Raw genomic sequence first — 19,643 nt, 5'->3', positions numbered from 1 at the left:
AAAGCCCCGTGTTGAGGTCCTCCTATAGTTATGTGACTATCTCAACCAACAGAGAGCTCCAGCGAGAAGAGCAACTTTGGATCCTGGCTTAACTCTGCTTCACAAACAGGGGAGAATACACGTTTAAGTTGTATCGTTGTTGGACAGTCCCTGGAGCAACCTGTGGGATTAAAATGATCATTCAGGGCCAGACAACATGGCAATGAGTGGGAGAGCAGGAGCTGAGCTCTGCTGAGAACTGCCCTCACCACACAAGTGCAGGTTGCTTCAGAATCCCTTACCCTGGGTGGCGGCACCTACAGTTTAGTTCTCAAGCCCTTGTTGAGGGATTTTACCTTACCCAGTCAGATTTTGTCTGCCAATCCAAATACAAGCACAAGCATGCACACCCAGGCTACAAAAACATATGCACGTGCATTCAGAGGGCTTGTACATGCTCATCAAGTCATACTCTTTGTCAGGCACTTGCCTCTACTTGCCCAGTCACAGACTTAATTAAACAGCAGAGAAAGCCAGTCCTAGAGATACTTGTGCAGAACCTGCCCTGAAGCTACATGGAATGGATAATGACATTTTCTCAGGAACAGCACCACAGTAATTAAATAGCTCCCAGACCATAAAAGGCAACATCAGGCAAAGCTTAAACTTAGCGAATAGCAGTGAGAAGGAGATTCATGTCCAGAGTGTCAGCGATGATTCTCCATCTTCTCCCCAGCTCATAAAAGTTAGAAAATAGATTCTGTAGATCTTAAGAGTCCGTAGATCCTCCCCATCAGCCAAGTGTTTGGCAGAGACACTAAATTGCAGGCCCATTGCAGACTTCACATCCTGTGTTTGCTACATACAAACTAAACAATTTGAAGATTAGACACTCTTGGGGTTTAATTTACCAGTAACTTGTTGCTTAGCCTTTGACAAATCACTTATGCCTCCAGGAATTTAGACCAATGAGGGGTAATAACAGGTGCTTGGTACTGCTGAAAACCCAACTATAACCTCTTTGCATCTGCTCCCTATTTGTAAAATGGAAATATCACTAGCGGGCCCAGATCTGGGATATGTTTAGAAAAATGCATCATGCCACTTATCACCTCAGCACAGAGAGTATTAAAACTCTGGAAAGAAGCTTTAAACCACAAAAGCACTAGAACAGCTACAAAGATAGTTTATGACTATATAGCATTTAATATAGTGCAAGTCCAGTGCTATTATCTGAAGCTGGTGACCAAGGAAAAAATTAAATATGCCAGGCACTAACTTAACACTAATTAAATGTGGACCCCAAAATGAGACCTTTCAGATCTCTATGAGGATTTCTCTCTTCCTCACCTCGCTCTTGTCCTCCACTGGATCTGGAAAAGGAGACAACTGAAACAGGGCAAAGAGGGAGTCAAAGCACTCTGTCCAGAAATTACTTCTATCCCCTCTGTGAAAAACCCAATGCTACACATCTCCATTAAACCTTCCCTCTTTAACGAAGCACCTGGTTTCAAACCATACCCCACTGTATGTAGTGTGTGTGAGGAGAGAAAGATGGGGTGGGTAAGCCCCACACAGCAGCACTGGGAGATATGATGGCACAACTTCCTTCTAATGCTGGCTCCTGCAGAATGGGATAACAAGTTTATATTTGTAAGCCAGCAGCATCCTGTAAACCCAGTTCTGTTAGAAACAGTAGCATGCCACAGCTTCACAGTGCAGTTTAGCGGCTGTAAAAGAGCCCAGTGAAGTGGAAGTGGTTTGCTGAGAAAGCCCATGGAAAATGCCCCCTTATCAGTGTGGGACCCCAGCTGGCATAATGTCTCCAAGAAGGAGGCAGGGTACATAAGCATCTTTAAAGACTAACTACGAGGAGAGAGAGGGAGAGAGAGAGAGAGAAAACGTGCACATGAGTGAACACACAAGCTTTCATGAACCCAAGTTTGTTTCATCAGATGCTGTGAAAGGACATGCAGAAAGCTCCAAGTCACCATGGCTTCCAGTCCCAGGGATGCAGTACAAGCCTGTGTTGGACCAGGGGTGCAAGGAAATAGACCAGATGGGATGCGAAAGGTTCGTGGCTGGAGGTCACCACAATGCAACTATTCTCTGCTTCCCAGAGCTCTGAAGGAGCCCTGGGAAACGGAGGATCATCTAGAGCAGTTTAGAGGGTGCTCTGACATGAGGGGCTGGCCTAGGATCCCTGTTGCTCCAGAACATGCAATGCACAAAGGTGGCTTAAAGTCATCTTTTCCCAGGTCTCCAACTCTGTTTCAAATGGAGAAGCAAGGTAACCAAGAATCAGGGCCTACGTGCCCATGCCATGCTCTAGTCCATCCCCAACTACCAGTGAGCTCCTCAGCAGAGTAATAGGGGCACTGCTGATTCAGGCCAGGATCCACCCCAACTTCCTCTGCTTAAATTTTCATACCATACTCATCACCATGATATCTTCCCACAATGGCATCCTCCTGAGCTGCAAAATCCCTCACTCACCATCAAACTAAGCTGCCCAGCCTGGAAAGGTCTCATGAGCTAGGATTTGCTTGCTATGGGCTACCCACCCTAGGTGAGGGTCCTCCTTCCCACAGAGTGAGCTTGTAGTCCCTCCTTGGGAATGGATAACACACTACAGGACAGATTCCATTCTCTGTTAGATACTACATGGTTTGGGACATCATTTCTCTACAACCCTATTTCATTTCTGTAACATTTCTCCAGATTGAATCGTACAGGGTTTTCTATAAGGACTGCATCACAAGGAGAAGGAAACCATGAAGCGTTTAAGAAATTTGCCTGGTCTCTTACGGCATAAGTTCCAGACCAGAGGCTGGCAGTCCCACAGCCCCAGAACCAAAAAGTGGCCTACATGCTTCCACCCTCCTCTTTGTTATGGGAGCATCACCTGAAGAGCCTTGCAGACAGCACTAAATACTGGAATGTGAAACCTCCATGGGCTCCACCTTTGCACCGGATGATGGCCAGCTACAATTCACTGGAGACAAAAGCAGGCACAGCCTGGAGACTTTCGGCAACTTGGCACCATGATCCAGATTCCGGTGAAGTTTGGGCACTCCTCATTGTGAATCACGTATGAGAAAAGGTAGGAACTGACTTACAGCCAACTCTTATGGCTGCTGTGGCAGTGCCTCAAAGCCCACCCCCTGTGAGCAGGCCACAAGGCTACAGACAGCCCTCCCCTCATAATCAGTCTCCCTCTCTCCACAGCAATATCAGTATATCATCTCCATGGTGAGCATGCTGCTCTTTCCTTCAGGCCCCATCTTGTTCTCTTGGGAACTGGAATTCATTGTAAGCAGTTTCCACTGATCTCTAATAAAAAATACTGGTCTATCGCCTGCTGCTGAAGGGAGTGGCAGGCTGAGCTGACCAGTCCCCATGACCTTCACCTCCTCACCCTTTCCCTGACTTTCAAATCTCACTTCCAGCTGCAAAAGAGCAGGAGACAAGTCAGGCCAATTCTCAAAACATAAGGTGGGGAAGAAACACTGAGGATTCCTGCCTGCTGGAGAGGTTTCCTCCCTCCTGAAATCTCTGCTTCTGCCGTGGGAGCACAGGCAGTAGATAAAGACGTGGCCAGGAGCACTGCTTTCTCCACCGAGAGGGACGTGTGGCCCGGTGGACTGAGCACAGGACTAGGAGTCCCTGCCTTCTATGCCCTGACCTGGACTTGCCGTGTGGCCTAAAGAACATTGCTTAACATGTATAGCTTCCTTTCCCCATCTGGGGGAATGCTTCCTAACCTGCCTTGCTGGGATTACTGTGTGCAAAGCATGCGGGGAAAATAGGGGTTAACATTATGAAAAGACCAAATCTCAAGTTTCTTACCCAGTTTTTACTCGGGCAGAATCCGAGCAGTTGCCTGAACAAGGCCCTTAGTATCCAGTCAACAGATTCTCATGCAACTCTAACATTTCTTATGCACATTGGCATTTCTTACCCTTTCCCCCACATCACAAAGAAATGAATACCTTGGAATGAGCAGAGATCTTGTAACATCCTGGAAGCAGAGCAGCTACTGAACAGTTTCCCAAGAGGAACAAGTGGAATCCCCAACATTTGAGATGCTTGCTGCTAGTCTGGATAAAGCACTAGAAAATAAACTCCCTTGGTGAACAATCCTGCACCGTCAGGGAGACAGGAACCTATCCATCATTCATGTCTGTGCTTCTAAGAGAACCGTCTTAAGAGTACACTGGGCAAAAATCACAAGGCAGCCAGACTGTATCCCCTAGCCTAGACAGATGCTCTCCAGAGCTGCTAAGTGATGCTATGTGACTGACAGCTCTGCTGCCCTCCTCCCTGATGTAAATCTGCCAACCACAAAGAGCAGCCCTGGCAGAGCTAACTCAGCTAGATTCAGGGTAATTATGTACAGACACATCCCCCCCCCTTGCTGCCTGCACTTCTGGGAAAGCTCACTGACGTTTAAGGAGAGCACCAGACAGCGCAAAAACTTGTGAGATAAATGTTACCCAAGCCTTTACGCTGCCCTCACTATGTGCTGGGCCTGAAACCTCTGTAAGTTTTCCCCATGTCCCACCTTTTAAGGAAGCTCTGCGCTGTGCCATCTCCCAGGCTCCTTCCCCATAGACAGAGGATCATCAGCCCAGGATGCAAAACGCTGATCATTGTTTTTCATTTCAACTAGATAGAATGTGTTCAATAGTCCAACTATCAGTGCCTCCAGGGCTGGGAAAAAGCCTGGGTGTAATCAAGCCCTGAAACCAGTCAAGGCAGTTACTATAGAAATTCTTTGTTTTTATCTCGTGGGACAACTGTGAAGCAGCTTTTGAGCCAAATCTCTCCCCCGCTTTCCCCTCACACTTTAAAAAGCAGCACAGTTTAATAGACAGTACACTAGACATGGGCTCTGCACACCTGCATTCCTGTCTCTGGCTCCAAAGTGTTGTATGATATCAAACAAGTCAGTTCACTACTCTGTTTCTTTCTCCCTGCTTTTTGGCTCATCTATTTGGACTATCTGCTTTTTGGGCAGAGACTACCTTCCTGTATTTGTACAGAGCCTGGCACAATGATGCAAGATGCCCTCTTCCCTGATCTCAAGTGATACACCTCACCTTGGCTCTTTGCATCAAACCTGCGCACAGCAGTTCTGGGAAAGCTGAAAGCAAGTGAGGAAGCCTATTAAAACAAATGATAAAAATCCCTCTTTGCAACGTGCTTGCCAGCTCCTCTGGAAAGCAATGGGACCTTCAAACCAGGCTGCCCCAAGGCCAAGGATGGACAACAGGGCTGCGGTTAGAACAGGGAGGCAATGAAGAGAGGAGCACTCAATGCTTAATTAATGGAAACTCTTCTGTGTGGAACAACATCCTCTTGTATGAAAGAAAGCTCCTTTCATCCAGAGGGATCTCAAAGCACTCTACATTATTTATACACAGGAACCACTTCATTAGCCACTGGGCTAAGGATAGAAACAATACATGCCTTTCATATGAAGTGCTAGAATTCAATGCCCGGCATGTGTTTGAAAGAGGGCGTAGCAAGCCGGGGGTGTCATGGCTAGGATCAGCAGTTGCTTTAGGTCAGGCTTAACTAACAGATAAGACAAACCCTTTGGAGGGATGCTTTCTGTCTCTAAGGCTAGGGACAGAAGTTACACATAAGCCGGTTTAAGTGATCAGAAACTGGTTTAAACCTGTAACAGAACAGAAGCTCAGTGCACATAAACCAGTTTCAAAATGGCTGAAATTGGTTTAAGAGAAACCTGGCTGAATGTAGTATTGGATTTAACTGATTTGGGTCAAACTGGTTTATGAAACTTCTGCCCCAGCCCCCTTCCTGCTTCAAGTTAAATCACAATCCCCCAGCATCCTTTCCAGCCCTGGGCTGGGCTGGGCTGTTTGTTCTCTCTGGAGCAGCAAAGGCAGGCTGACAAGGGAGGGGTGGGGGGGGACAAACGTGGCTGGGGATGCAGCCCAGTCTGTGGGGGAGGGGGGGATTGCCCCCCCGGCAAACCCCAGCTGGGATCTGGGATGGGGGAGGGCGTTAAACACACCTTCCCCTGCTCAAACTTATTGCTGGCTGCAATTGTGGACTACAAATCCCGGAGGCACCCGGAAGCAGGAAAGGAGGTGGTGAGCAACCCTGCAGAGTCCTGCTGCTGTAAGTCTGGACTGCACATCCCAGAGACCTTGGGGGCAGCAGGAAGAGGAAGTGAACACACAGCCAGAAAGCCATGCTCTAGCACTCCCCCAGCTTCTGGGCTGAGCCACTACAGGCATGGGGCTGCATTTCCTGAATCAAAGGTAAATGTCTATTCACTTCTGTTTCAATTTAATCTGTGTAGTTTAGACGAACCTGCAAAGATTGAATCGATTCAGCCTTAGGCTTTTGACTGTCTGCACTTAGCCTAAAGCTCCCAGCTGTTGTTACTGCCAGTACTATTCCAGCAATGGTAGCAACAGTGCTTGCACTAGCTTAGACAGGGCATCCGTCATGGCTGGCTTTTAAAGTGTGGCACCCAATCCACAGGTAGTTTGCAGGTGAGAACTGGGCAGCCCCGTTCCCAGTCCCCAGGACTGTTATGGCCAAATTGCTACCAGTATATGGCAAATATAAGAATTAAGTATGGTCTCAGCACAGACACAGCTGAGCTGGCATTTCATGCAGCTTAGTTAATTTAGCTAGAGGAAGTGGCCAACCATTATTATAGCTCGGTTTAAAACATGTGAACCTGGCTACATTGTCACAGAGTTTTTGTTAAAATACCTCCCCATTACACCCTCAATGGTGCTGCTACATCAGTGCTAGGAATGGTGGCAGCAATCACACAGACTGGCATTTGTAATCCAGGCTGTCTACTGCAGTGGCCAGCAACCTTTTCTAGCAGTGGGATGAAACAACCTGCTCAGGTCCAGGCTGGTACTAGAAACTGGTCGCTGTCACCACTGTTGTCACAGGCAAAGCTCCCCATGGCTGGAGTGTTATGAAAGCCCCCCCACCCTGGTCTGTGGGCCAGCTCCAATGGCTCTGTGGGCTGAATCTGGCCTGATGGCATTAGGTTGCCAACCCTAGGCTTACAGGAATGACACACAGACTCCCGGACCAAGTGTTGGCATGGTTTGAACCACTGATTTCCTAACTTCTCAGAATAAGAGCATGGGCAGAAGCTGGATGTCTTACCAAGGCCCCTTCCCCCCCACCCTCTTCTCTATATCCTGGTTCCCATCTCTCTTGAGGACTTGTTTCCAAGCCCTCTGAGCACTTCTGACTGTCAGGCAGGTTTGGAGAGCTCCCTCTTTCCCCACAGCTGAGATCATTTACTCTTAGCAGATCAAATAGTAAGCGTGTTCAAGGGTAAATTAAATGATAGTTCATTTCCTGCAGCAAGTCCAGTCAGTAGGAGCTCACAGTCCCTCTCTGCCCTGTTGTTACAACAGCAACACTGAACACTGCCCAGTAAAACTCCACATGAAGCCACCTCCAAAACAATCCTCCTCAGAGTCAAAATGATTTTAGCCTCTGGTTAAAAAATAAAGAGTCTACCCCCTCCCCCAATGTGCTCTCGCTTTTGAAGCAAACTCTAAAGACTCCACCAAAACCATTTACTCAGCTGTTTGCAGAGCAGCTGGCAAACATCAGAGGGAAGGATCAGCATGTGAATAAGCTGCTGGGAGGCCCTGGCCATTTCAAGGGAATTACTGGCTGGCTGAGTGCCAAGGGGCAAGGAAACAGGGCACCTGATCCCACAGCCCAGTCAAGCAAGCTCTGAGGTTCATTCCTCTCATATGTCATGTTACCACTGCCCCATTCATTTAGTGCTGACCCTGGAGGAGCCAGGCAGCAGAAACAGGCTGTGCTGCCCTGCTTTAAAATAGAGGCATAGCTAATGTGACATGTCAAGAAAATGGGGCTTTTTTGGTATAGGCAGCCTTGGGATTTCTGGTGTGGAAGCGACCTCAGTATCACTACCCTGATCTAGAATTAACAGGCAGATCTGGCATGAGACAGAAGGACTCCTCTAGTAGATACCGGTCCAGATCCTACTAATCAGACCGGATTATGGCTGTAAAACCTTGGTTCCGATCTCTGCATTTACCCAGCTTGGGATGACCCCAAAAGTGTATGAGCCAGCCTCCTTACAGGCCAAGTGTATAAGTTTCAAGGTCACACCTGGGCACACAGGAGACCTGAAGGCTAGAAGTTGTGATCATATCATCTAGTCTGACCTCCAGTTGTAATATAGGCTGTAAGATTTAATTTAGTTACTCCTTGCACTGAGCCTAATCTTTTGAGTTTGATGAAAACAGATCTTCCAGAAGGGTTTCCCCATTTGATGTGAGAACATCATGAGGTAGAAGATCCACTATTGGAGGCTGGTTCTACTTGCTTCTAGGACTCTTTGAAGAATAGCTTTAGCCAATGTCTTATATTTTTAAGTCCAACTACTTCCTCTGTTATTGCAGTGGCAATGAGGCTATGTGCTATAGCAGTGGGGGGCAAACTTTTTGGCAGATGTGCCAAAATGTAAGCTCCACACACACCCTCTGACTACCACTCTGATTCACTTCCCAATCTTTTGCTCTGCTTTCTGTTCCCTGTCCTGTGCTCCCTATCCAATCTGTTGCTCTGCTTTATGCTTTCCAGCCCTCTGCTGTTGTGTTCCCTGGTCCCTCCATGATCTGCTATGCATCACGCACAGAGGCTGCCCATGACACTTGTGGCATGCATGCTACTAGCAGCCACCCCTGACGTGTGGCATCTTATAGGGTGTTCTTGGTGTTTTAGGTATTGTGCCTGGTAGGTGTGTGAGAGGGCTTAAGTAGTGATTTGGGGGGGTTCTTGGGTTAACAATTGCCTGTAAATGCAGGGAACTGGACTTGAAGGACTAGAAGAGGCCTCTTGGGCCAATGTTCCTAAAAAGCATCAGTGTTAAATGCAAGACTGCCAATGGGGCAACCATCCAAGGTCATACGGACTCACCATCTGCTCCCCACTCATTCCCCAAGGCTTTTAAGGGCTTGCAGAAACAATTGGTGATGTAGTCTATCCGCCTGGCCTTAAAGATCTCAGCATGAAGATACTCCCTAGCAAGTCCATTCATAGCATCTCACAAAGTAAGTTGCTGCTTATGAAAGCTCATGCCTCTTTGAATTAGTTTATGAAGTGCCACTCTGCCCTGTCTTCTGCCTGCTTCAGTCTAACATAGCTGGCTACCTCTCTCAGCTCAAGGCTATTGCTGGCTAGTGGCCATGCACTGACTCCCCTTGGCCATGGATAGAGCATACTCCCAGACCTTTTCTACATGTGGAGGAAGTATTCCCAGTTATACCAGTACAATTATACCAATTAATTAAACTTTCACTGTAACTGCCCAAGCAGACTCTATAATTCCAGGGATTCTTTTTAACTATTGATCTAAGGTACTGCCAAAGCAACATAAAAACATAGGAACCTCCATATTAGAATAAGGTAATATCTACTGGTATAGGCTTAGAAGTATGCAGTGGCCCTGATACAGATACCTTTTCACTGGTACCGCAAAACCAGTCTCCAAGCAAATGAAGCCAGCCCAGGTTTGCTGGCACATACCTGATAAGTACTTAATTTGCTTAACTGCAAAACAAACTGCAGGTCCCAATCTGTTACCTACTTACATTACAGCACAAAGCAGTTAGCTGCATATCAAGTGTACAGAGTGTCCAGCACCTTTTGGCCCCATTGTCTACTCTGCAATGTAACTACTCCTCTGAAAGGCACAGTAATTGGAACCAGACCTGGTGAAGAGGAAGCTGCTATCAAAGTGCTCCTCTCAGAGATTTGAAAATAACTGAACCTGGTCTGTTTCAGGACTGCCGATAGCAAAGCATTGCAGGGATTGAGAGGATTTATTCCAGTGGTTCTCAACCTTTTTAAACTCAAGGAATCCCTTGGAAAATGCCAGCTCTTAATTTTTATTCATTGTTTGTCTGTGGAAAAATAATAGCACGTTTCTTCTGTTGCAAAGAATTCAGAAAGACCATAGTGGGTCAGAGTGCTGGTAACACTATGGATCCCTATCTGAAATCTCTGGGCTTATCTTGTGAGTCATGTTTGCATACCTCATAGTGCTAACATTGCATGGCGCCTTATAACACCCTCGAAAGGATCTCAAGGCACCCCAAGGTGCTGTGGCACTCAGTGATTCTGTATTAAAAGAGCACTGCTTGCATTAAGTTTGGGGAAGTGCATACGCCAGATGAGTGCATGGTCCCAAGAATATGCAGTTGTGGCATGGACTATATAACAGCTGTCCTTATGGCAGCGTCACCAGGGACCATGACTCTTCAACCGTGGCCTGGCACAGAAGCGCTATCAGAAGCACCTCCAGGGTAGAACTGACCTAATGGCATCCTCATAGGCAAATTTACCAGAATAGCTGTAATGGGTAAAATTAACACCTGAGCATATACCACTGGAACTCTCCCATGTAGAGGGTTATACAACACAGGGCCGGCGTTTCAGCACAGGCACGGGGAACACAGTGGGGTTCCTACAACAGGTCAGCTCCATAGCTCACCCTCAGGGTTTCTCCTTGGCAGGATGTTCTGAAAAACAAAACTGGTGTCCAGGTTTCACAAAGTGGTTTTGTGATTCCTCCTTCCAAAATACAGTAAAAGGGCTGGTCTACAAGGGAGGGCTTGCAAGACAGGGAGGGAATGCATAGGATTTGCCCTGGTTTCTGCCACTGGAGTAGCTGTATCCTCACAGACCCTTGGTGTTCATAAGATCCGCTCTGGGATAGCATCACCGGGTGGCAAATCCTCAGTGTGCACAAGGCCACAGGTGGGTGAGCACATTAACAGCTGTGGTCTCTGTTGGAGGAGCAGAGCTGACTCGGCATTACTTTGCATTCCTAGGACCAGCAGGAGGTGGGAGTGGAGCCCTGCAGCCCTAGGGGAGGGGGGAACGCAGGCTCTTCCCCACCATATATTTCCATGACCACGAAGGTGGCAGGGGGAAGTACCCTGACCAAGTAGGTGGCTTTAAAATGGCTTTGTGTAGTGGAGGGTGTACCCTTGCCTGCTTGCAGACAGGACTCTATACGAGAGCCTCGTAGTTAGCTTCCCACTGGCCAACTTCTAGCGGGAGGATCTCCGCTACATGCCGACTTCAAGGCTGAGGGCAAGCAAAACTTCGGGGCATCCGAACCCAAACCTCCAGGCTTGGGCCTGCACATAGGATACCTACCTGCCAAAGGATTTGGAAATATCTGAAGCCCCAGGTTGAAAAGTCTGGGCTGGAGGATACTTTCCAGTAGTAGGGCCACATAAGGTTTTTGAATGATTCAAAGGATTCAGAATGGATCTGGCTAATTTGACCTGGGACACGAAAAATTTTCCTTAAAAATAAAAAAATACAAAAAATATTTCAATATCCCTCTGACTTTCTCTTTTCCTGCTCCAGAACCTAACCTATCACCACCACAGCAGAATCCAAAGCCAAACAAACAAGTCCCTGTGCTTCCACAGAGTTTATTTTTCATTCATAAATAAATCCACAGCCCCAGAGAGAACCAGCAGGGAGGGGGGTAGGAATCTAAAGGCTGGATGTTTTGTTTCATTTTGTTCCCCCAAAAGGCAAAGAGCGAGTGAGGTGGATCAGATTCCTGCCAAGACAGCAGTTCCAGCTCCAAAACCTGCTGCTCCAAAGTGTGCACTTGCATCATAATACCACCATAGCAAGTGGAGGGGGATAGACATTAAATGCTTCACTTATGGATTCCACGGAGGCTAAGAAGAGCTACAGACATTCACAGCCCATGACTCACTCACTCTCATGGCTCCTGGCACCTAATGTACACTGCTCCCTGGGCTGCTACGCGGCATGTCAGAAATGCTGGCAGGACTGGTTTCTACAGCCTGGCTCCAAACAGCATGTGCATTCTGCCAAACACTCTCTCCCACTGTTGCTGCGTTTCCTTCACTGAGACAAGAGTACCTTTTAAAAACACAACTCTGCATGAGCTATTTAGAAGGGGAAAGGGGTGGGGGTGTCACTAATTAGCCATGCATAAAAATATGACCCACACCACATATAAAGCTGAAACCAAAAGCCATGCAAATGTTCCTGCCTCCGGCTACTTTTATTCCACCTTTCAAAGGATATAGTGTGGGTGAAAGCTGCCAGACTAACATCCTTAGATTCTAGTTTTTTTTACAGCAGTGCCTAGAGGCCCCATCAGAGACCAGAGCACCAAGGTGCCAGGCACTACATATACCAGAGAAAGAGACCATCTCTGCCCCAAGGAGCTGCCAATCTAACTAGACAAGACAATAGTAAGAGTGAAAGAAAGAAAGAAAGCATTGTTATCCTTAATCTCCAAAAAAACAGAAATGAGGCACAGAGGTTGTATGACTACAAAGGTGACCAAGGAAATGAGGCACAGAGGATGTATGACTCTACAAAACCTCCCTGGACCCACAGCAAGAGGTACAAGATAAGTAGCGTCATATTTCTTACATATTTCTTACACTTCTCCACTGGCGTGTCTCAACAATAAGCAATAGGTACCAGCTCAAAATCTGGGAAATGAGTCTAGTTCCTTTGCTTATTCAGTACTTGGGCTCTGGCTTGGAAGCTAGACTGGGTTTGAATGAATGGCCTACAGAATAAAAGCACCAGATCCCATTACTAACCCAGCACCGCTTCAGAAGGTATATATGTTGCACATTTAAAGGGGTTTTGTGTAACAAGATAATGGATAAATGGCAGATCCCAGCCAAGTCAGCTGCTGAATGTTCATTTTTTTGCAAATATCTAGTTGGTCTAATAAAAGATATCACCTCTGCCATGAGCTTTGATTCCCATTGCTAGCAATGGATCCCAAAAGTTTCTGAAAGCCCTCCTATGATGTTACTTGGTGCCACATATCAGCGGAGAGTTACTTAACTGCTTTACATACAGCAACAATAATGCTCTAGGAATTGAGGAGCCAAGAGGACCAGGAAATTGTTCCGATTGCATCTTGGATCATTCAGAGCCCTGGCACGTACAATGGTCTCTGCAGCATATGGATTCCCCTTCCTATTAACACCCCTCACAGGAGCTAATTATTTTCAAATGAGGCACCACCAAGCCTATAAGTGACTGGTCTGAACTCCCCTTATCATCAGGGAGACTCCTCCCCACCCTCCACAAAATGACACATGCATTCTCTGCAAAGCAAGCCAGGCTTCCCATACAAAGAAGGAATGCAGCACTGGGGTGTAGCAGGACCTTGTAACACAACCTGACTGATTCATATTCCCTAGGGCCAGTCGCACTCAGATTTTAAATGCCTCACAGACTAGAAAGGTTTCTGAAATTCTTCTTTTCGTCCCAGCCCAGCCCATCCTACTCCAGCAAACACATGCCTGCCAGAGGGGCTGTAAACTGAAATTCAACAGCAGCACCTTCCTTGCCTGTATGTGCCTTTCACCCAGAAATGCTCATGGCTATGGAAATGGGAGACTCGTCTCTAGCTTGCTCCTGCGGCCTTATGGCTGAGGGAAAGTGAAACTTGGGGGCATCCGAATCCCAAGACTCTGGGTTTGGGCCTGCACGTAGGATGCCCGCCAAAGGATTTGGGAACGTCTAAAGCCTCAGGTGGGGTGGAGGATGTTTGCCAGCAGCAGGGCCACTTATGGCTCTGGAATTGATTTGCCTGATTTGGATTGGAACATGAAAAATTCTCTTAAAAATGCTATTGAACCAACTCTATAGCTGGGGGAGATTTTAGACAAGTTTTGGGGCACAAGGTACCCATCCTCGGTTTTGAGGACTAGCTTAGGCAGCTAAAATGTGGAGGAATGGAGGGAATGGAAAGTATGGACTTTGCTACTTGGCTTCAGCGCCAGCAACAGATAAAAAAAAAGCAGCTAATACCAGTCTCTGTTTGCTCCTAGTTAGCATGGATACTGTTGCCAAGGTCAACCCATAGGTCTGACTAACACCCCCACCTCAGCTTGCATCTATTGCACTTCTCATTTCCTCCGTAACAGACTGGAATACTGTCTCGGTGATTAGTGCACTCCTTCATTTTCTTGCTTCTCCCTGTACCGTACCTTCCTCCCACCCCATATCACATCCCCCCACAGGGACCCAGCTGGAGTGGAAAAGTGCCTCCCTCACAACTGCCATGTGCTTTTTGCATTCACAATGCCTTGCACCCTACAGCTTACTGCATAATAATCACAGGCTGTGTTTAATGAGGTGGATTGTGTTGCCAAGGGTGTGGTGCAGAACACCTGGTTTTTAGGTGTAAGAGGTGCCAGCAGGCCCCAATTCCCACAGGGCTCCTGTCACCAACCTCCACTGTGCATGTTACCTTATAGACAAAAATGCCCGATCAGATCAGAACGCTGCTCCGTTTAGTCCTCTATCTTGTCTTTCACAGCTGCCAAAACCAGGTGCAAGACATAAGCTGATGTGCATGCTGCATTATCTAAAAATCACTGAAAAATGGGTCTGGAAAGGGCTGCAGGAGGTCATCCGTTTCTAAACCACCCCCCATACAAGTGTCTATCTATGCCTCCAAGGAGCATCACATTTATGTATCAGGGTATTCTCATCAAATAGCTAAAATGCAGCCACTTCTGGGGTAGGGCATAGCTGCAGTGTTGCATGACTTTTTACAACAGGCAAGCAAGAATCTTAGTCACTGAACTGACAAGAGGGGGATTTAGGGTGAAAAGGAATGGTGCTTAGCCATCTGGAACATGACTGGGGCACCAATATGTAGATCCTTACACCTGCATGAATCACTACAGGGCTTTTCATGATCACAGACCAGCTGCCTTTCCTTAGCTGTAATTTGCTGCGTAGCAGTCAGGACATGCGGTTATTATGACTGATCAAAATAGCTTCCTCTGCATGTCAGGCTGCTGAGATCATGAGCAGAACAGTCCAACGAACTGGCTGGTCAGAGCAGGTTCCTGGCAGAGATGTAGACACCAGAAGGGCACAGGAAGAGGACACTGTCAATGATGTTCCTAATATAGTGCTGACACTTGTAAACAGGGCTGGATAGGATCACAGTTAGTGTCAGAGGGGATGCAGCAATAAGGGCCTCACTGCAGTCCTTTACATCCCTAGCTCCTGTGGGTCTTTCCCCAACAACTGTGTTAATATGACCTATCACTGTAGCATATTTCTGCAGAAAGGGGAAAGGACCCCCCTGGGTGGGGGCTTTGTAAGTGGCCTGCAGATTTCCATCCCTAGAGAAGGCAGGGAAAGCCTAGACAAAATAGATGTTGCTGCGCTTCTTCTGGCTTTGTCACATCATCAAGTTGGACCAGGGAAACGTAATGGGCCATGAGAGAAAATTATAGCAAGTCCAACAGCTGACAGAGCTTTGGGGGCGAGTGGAGATCCACTCTCAGCCCACAGGACATCAAGATTTTCAAAAGCATCAGGACTGACTGGCTAGCTTTGTGGGAGCCTAGGGGAATGGCTGAGGTTAGACAGGAGGGAAGGGTATGACTTTTGGATGCAGCCAGCCACCTTATCTCAGTTGCTTCCCTAACTTGACTTGCTAGAGTATGTATTCCAGATGCAAGAGCAACTAGAAGTAGCTGGGCAGAGAGATTTGAAGCAGACTTAGAGAGCAGAAGGCCACTGGCCCATAACACAGTTGCGGAGGGAGGGAAGAGATTGGGAGGAGTCATTTTCAGTGCAACGGCTGCAGACAGCATTGTAGGGGACATGTAAGCACAGTTTGATTCCAACAATTGGCACAATTACCCTTCCGCTTCTGGGTGCCAACTATGGGAAGAGCCACATCACAAGTCCAATGGCCTCTACGGCCTACTACCATGCATCTTGTATAAACTCACATACCAGTGGGCCTTGGGGCACTGTATGGAGATGTGACCACAGCTGGGTGACAAATGAGAAAGCGCCAATGAGTCACACACACACACCTGGCAAGGCGGCCTGTTATCCATTAATGAAATCATGCATGGGAGCCAGAAGTGTCAATAGCAAATCTGCTGGAGTTTCAAAGTAACACAAAACATCCACTCGCTGCACTAAGTAGAGAACATTTCAGGAAAACTACACCCAAAGCTTGTGGAAGCAATCATTGACTTGTTTTAGGTGCCTCAATTTCAAGACACCCACAAGGGGACCAACTTTGAGGGCGAGAGCATGCATGGTTACTGAGTGTGTCACGTACACACAGAGCAAACAGCTACCTCAGTCAAGCTGCAATTATTATTATTAGCAGTGAATAATCCAACACGACTCTTGAAAGGCCCCCAAGGGGATCATATTAGCGCTACAACAGCCACCCACGACTAACACTCTCACGCTGCAAAGAAAGATAGCAGTCTCTCCACCCACATACCAAAGAATCCTTCACACCCTTCAGGGCAAACCAAAGGCAGCACTGCCAAAAACTTCCCTTGCAGAGCCAAGGTTTTAGACTGCATGTGCCTTAGTTTCAAGAGGCAAAGCTGAGTATCGACATAGCATGAGATGGGAGTAGGGCCACTCAACTCAGGCTCTGAAAATCATTTCTAGTAGGGGAAAGTGGGCATGCATACACACACACACAACTGGTTGTGCCAGCAAAGGTCACCACCACTACTCTGATCAAGAAAACAGGGCTGGTTGGCAATCATGACTGAGGCAAGACAGCTGTACTTTAAATCATGCTGCACTTTAAAATCAATGAAACATCACCTCATTGGATGCCACGTTGCAAGTGGTGCGTGTAGTGTGGTTGCCATTCATGAACATAACAGTGGTGCTGCCTGAGAACCACTGTGGAGGCCAGGACAAGATTTCCATCGCTTTAATCCTTCCTCTCGCACTGCAGCAGTTATAGGCAAGCTATTCTACCTGCCTCACATTCCCCATCTATGAAGCTGGGACAATACCTCTCTCTCTCTCACTGCAGGGGTTCTGGGAAGTTGAAATATTTGTGGATTGCTTAGATATCATAAGGGACAAATGCTGCGCATAAGATGCCCATACAGTGGGTTCTTTACCCCTGGGAAGACAGGCTGGACCTATGCTAATTTTGTTTTGCCCCATCAGTGCACTGCAGGCTGTGCAGATGTGAAGGAGCCCATTAAAACAAGCATTTCTGAACTGAAACAGACTTGCCTTTTGAGGAAGTTCTTAACACCGAGGGAAAAGGGAGACCTTAGTGCCTACAGAAGGTGGCAAAATGAGCAGGGGAGGGGAAGGATTGGGATCTAACTGAACTAAGCAGAGCAAGAGTGAGTGAATGACTTCCACAAAAGGCTTGAGAACACAATGGAGAGCTCTGGATAAAAGCTATTGTAGGTGACAAGTTATCTCAAACAAACTAAAAGGCATAGTACAACCCATTTACTTCTTGAGATCAGTCTTCAGCAAAGGCTCAGCTGACTTTGTACCAGGCCTCGAGGGTAGAAATTCTCACGGCCACTCTGAGTCAAACAAACTCTTCTGGTCTTACCCCTTCTTGCCTTTCAAGCCTGTGGGGCAGGGACCAATACACATGGCACTAAAACACATTGGTGTCTGGAGCAGACTACACTGTCAGTCAAGATATAGCAAAGGATGCAAAGGCTTCATGTCAGGAAGCAAAGGACACTGGACTGGAACCAAAGGAAAGCATGGTGGTGTCAGAGAGTCCTTGTGGCTACCAAGTCTGCTTGGCTTCCCCAGTCACGGCAGCATCTTTCATCACAAACCAATGGGGTCAGCAGGGTCCACTGATATAACTTCCCTCTTCAGCCAAAACCACTGGGTGAAATCAAATCTAAAACCTGTCCTTTACAAGACGGACTGTAAATTCTTACCCCACAAAAAATCTGTGAAGTTCTATTAATTTTGACAAACCCAAGTAGATTTTAAGATCCGTCTTGGTCCACAAAAGTAACACCCAGTCTGTCCTGAATTACCCTTAATGGCCCATGGCGACAGACATATCACTAGTGTTGCACTGCCACTCAGTAGTCCTACCTAGGATCATGGGCATGTGGCATGTGGTCCAGACCTTCTCTTCACCACAAACCAGACATCACAACAGCAAGTTGTTATGCCCCCTTCATCATAAGCAGGTGTTTTGGGGGACTGAAGATGTCCAATCTCACTGTTGATGGGAACAAGTAAAAACACCATTTTGTTTTACTATTATCAAGATGATGTCTTGTCACAGTGACGGCCTCTTAGAACTTAAATTCATACAAGTATCATAGATCTTAGAAGCCAGTTTCTGATAGTAGGGTCGCAGAAGGGTGCCTTATAGGATTTTTTGATAAAACGGCTGCCATCTCTAACAGCATCACCTCTGAAACACTGCTTTCATGAACCCCTTTTGCCCAAAAAGGGGTTCATAAAAACTTGTGAAATCCCAGAACCAAAAAAAACTTGGATAGGGTAAGGTAAAGAGTTTCATAAGATACCCTGAGCGCTCATCATCAAAAATATACAACCCTTAAGTGCCAAACTCTATATTAAGCTGGATTTCTTATCAAGAGCTTCTGTGATCAAGACATTCTGACGATCGATAATCCTCTTCATTAGACGCCATGGAACAAAGGCTGCTGGATAAAAACTATGCATGTCGAGCAACACTGCGACGCTACAGTAATCTTCAGCCATGGCTGCTCTTACCAAGTTTTGAAGTGGGAAGCAGGGAGTAGTGCAAAGATAAAAAGAATAACAGGACATAACAGGGTGGATTTGCTGGTAAATTCATTCTCCGCTCAGCCCAGAGCTCTCTACAAAGATTTCACCAATTAGCCTGCCAACCAAATCTTTTTTCTATAGAAGGGAACCTTTAACAAACAAGAGAAAGAGATATAAGTGCTATTCAGCAAAATCTAAGGAATACTCACAGTCCTTCTATTGAAGCGGAGTTTAGTCAAACCTTGAAATTCCAAGTGAAGTGGGAAGCCACCTCAACATGTGCAAAAACAGAGTGTAGGCCAGTTTTAGAAAGCCAACTCATGCTGATCTTGTGATTATGCTCCTAGAGCCCTCAGGAGATTGCATGTATGTGAGACGTCGAGCTAGTTCCTTAATTGCTTTCTGCCTCCAATCATCACCTCTAAGAATGGCACAGCATAGGCCAGCATTTCTCAACCTGTGGGTTGCGACCCAAAAGTGGGTTGCAAGAATATTTGAAAGGGTCATGAACAAACTTTAAAAAATGAATTAACAGACTTTAAAAATGGAGAAAAGCATGGGAAACTTTAGCTTTTCCCTTGCAAGCTGGCACAGTTCCAGCCTGCGAGGGGCTGACTGGGGCCCCCCCCTGCCCCCATGTTGGGGGGCTGGAGTGAGGGGCACTGGGCTATTGGTGTTTACAAATGGATTCTGTTACAAAAAAAAAAGATTGAGAATCACTGGCCTAGGCCATGTAAGAGCCTAGAGAGAAATCGGGCTTTTCTACTCCATTGGTGTAAGACATACAGCCACCCAGCTGACACTTGGCCAAAGGGCTCTGCAAAGCACTGCCTCTCCCTGCATCTCTTCTCCCCTTCACCACCCTCACACATGCCATTCTTCCTTCCACCTCTCTGGCTTGCTGGACTGTCTCCTTATCAATCATGAAGCTGAAGTTGGTTCCTTATCCTCAGTTATTCCTGGTCTCCATATCACACCCCACACCTCCCTTCATCTGGTTCCTACAACACCCACCCCACTGCCACTGAGCC

The 19,643-nt window shown here is 47.0% G+C and overlaps 1 protein-coding gene across 4 annotated transcripts in view; it reads right to left on the bottom strand.

Annotated features, from left to right (window-relative positions):
- CD151 (CD151 molecule (Raph blood group)) overlaps positions 1-19,643 on the bottom strand; it is a 48,600-nt gene that overhangs the window by 27,695 nt on the left and 1,262 nt on the right. Inside the window, exon 1 of one of the 4 annotated variants that reach the window (XM_025210032.1) lies at positions 18,822-18,842. The exons of the other annotated variants lie outside the window; for them this stretch is intronic. The gene's annotated coding sequence lies outside the window, so the exon portion shown is untranslated. Of the gene's footprint in view, positions 1-18,821; positions 18,843-19,643 lie in introns of those variants that run through there. 4 annotated transcript variants of the gene reach the window in all.

The sequence above is a fragment of the Alligator sinensis genome, unplaced genomic scaffold (genome assembly GCF_000455745.1).
Source record: "Alligator sinensis unplaced genomic scaffold, ASM45574v1 scaffold950_1, whole genome shotgun sequence".
NCBI classification, from domain to species: Eukaryota; Metazoa; Chordata; order Crocodylia; family Alligatoridae; genus Alligator; species Alligator sinensis.
The sequence above is the reverse complement of the archived record's forward strand: the minus strand, read 5'-3'. Positions and strand labels throughout refer to the sequence as shown.